We start from the raw sequence: 2,324 nt of genomic DNA, 5'->3' as shown, positions 1-2,324 counted from the left end.
GATCTTTATTGTATCTAAGGCCAATGGAATTTGTTCTTTATTTTTTAGAAATATTGTTGTATCATCTGAAAGCTGACTTATTATTAATTTGTGGTTATTTATGTCTAATCCTTTGATGTTTGAGTTTATGACAGTAATAGCAAGTAGTTCAGTGGCTACAATGAATAAAAGAGGTGAGATGCTGCAGCCCTGCCTGATACTTCTCTCCACCCTGAACCTGGAACATGTGCCTTCTGAAAGAGAAACACACCTATTAATATCAGTGTATAACATAGTGATCATATGCAGAAATGCATCTCCAAACCCAAAATGTTTAAATGTCTTAATAATAAAAGTGTGTTCGATAGAATCAAATGCTTTATGGAAGTCCAAGAACAACATAAAATCATCATCCTCAATTAGGTAATTGTAATCGATAAGGTCCGAAACCAAGCGGATATTATTTTGGATCAACTGTCCTTTGAGAAATCCTGATTGTGTTGGGCTAATTATTTCAGAAATACCCATTTTTAGTCTGGTTGCTAAAACTTTTGTAGTCCCTATTTAAGAGTGTTATAGGTCTTAGATTACTTAGTTTTTTCTTATCTTTTCCTGGTTTTGGAATTAATTTTATAACTCCTTCTTTCATTGTTGTCATAAGCTCCTTTTGATTAATACACACTGAATAATAGTAATTTTAAATCTTCCCAAAAGTGCTTATAGAAATTAGTTGTTATTCCATCTGGTCCCGGTGAGCGACGAGATGCCAAGCTCTTGATAGCAAAATCAAATTCTTCTATAGTTAGGTCTTCATCACAAATTTCTCTAAAATTATCATCAATTACTGGAATCCAAATACTGATTTTGTCAAAGAAGGAGGTGATAATTTGTTCTGAGTATGAAGACTTATAAAGGTTACTGTAAAAAGTAAATACTTCATTTGAAATGCTTTTAGGGTCTGTACATTCCTCTCCGTTGATTATTAGGTTACATACTGAATTATATTCTTGTTTACGTTTTTCTAGATTGCAAAAATAGGCAGTGTTCTTTTCACCCTCTTCTATCCACTTGGCTTTGGATCGCAAATAAGTGCCGTTGGCTCTATGAAGGTACATTTTGTCCAATTTAGATTGTAAGTTGTTAATTTTTCCTTTTTTTTCCTCAGTCCAGTTCAATTTGCCATAAAGATTCATAAGTTCTTTTACTACGTTTGATTCCCCTTCTTTCCTTTGTCTGTTTAACTTTTTACCGAATGTGACTGAGGTTTTTCTGATTCTAAATTTAAGATATTCCCATTTGAGTATCGGTGTATTGATGGCTTCGTCATTCTGGATATCTAAAGTTATTATTTTTTAATAGAATTACAATACTCCTCATTTCTCAGCATCTGAGAGTTAAATTTCCAATAATCCTTAAATGTGTTGTTTTGGTCTTTGCTTTATAATCTTAGCATAATGGTGCAATGGTCACTTATGGGGCCATTAGAGATAACTGTTTCCTTAACCTATTGTAAAATTGAGTTGGATACCAACCAATAATCAATACGTGACCTGCTTTGACCATTAGGTTTGTGCCAGGTGAATTGTTTGACATCTTTGTTTAAGTATCTCCATACATCTATTAATTTAGTATCATTAGCGAAAATTTCAAATATTGGGTTTTTATGTTCTCTTGAAAATTTTGAAGGCCATCTATCCAACCATTCATTCGGGAGTCACATTGAAATCACCTCCAACTACAATATAATCAGTGGGGAATTTGGTATTAAGTTCCTTTATAACTGTAGAAATTTGATACAAAAGGTTCTTATTCTCTTGATCATTGTTGAATCCATAAACATTGATCAAAATAATCAGAGTATTATCAGTATTTAACACACAGGCAACCCAATGTCCATCTTTGTCTGCCATATTGCACAAAAACCTACCAGGACATCTGTTGAAACAACCCCAGCAGACCTGTTTGTACCATGATTAAAACATTTTTTTTATCTCCCCATTGTTGTGACCAAAACTTCACATCAGATTCCTCAGAATGAGTTTCCTGGAAGAAAAAAAAACAATTTGCTTGTCGCCCCTTGCAGAACAGAAGTTTATGCTTAATTGAGTCTTTAAGTTCCCTTGTGTTAAAGGGAAAAAAAGAAATGTTAGTTTTCAATTGGAACACGGTACACATGAACAGCTTTAAAGAACAGGTTTAGGAGGTGGAGTAGGAAAGTCTTGAGGTAAAAGTCCCATCATCCGCAATGTTCCACTGTGTATTCCTTTTTTAGTCAGATGTCAGCCCGTACCTGGGTTTCTACCATTGACTGTAGAAAACACTCACTGGTTCAGACAGATGCCACT

Source organism: Pundamilia nyererei, unplaced genomic scaffold (assembly GCF_000239375.1).
Source record: "Pundamilia nyererei isolate P.nyererei 1_Seehausen unplaced genomic scaffold, PunNye1.0 scaffold00140, whole genome shotgun sequence".
Lineage (NCBI taxonomy): Eukaryota > Metazoa > Chordata > Actinopteri > Cichliformes > Cichlidae > Pundamilia > Pundamilia nyererei.
Note: the sequence above shows the minus strand (reverse complement) of the source record.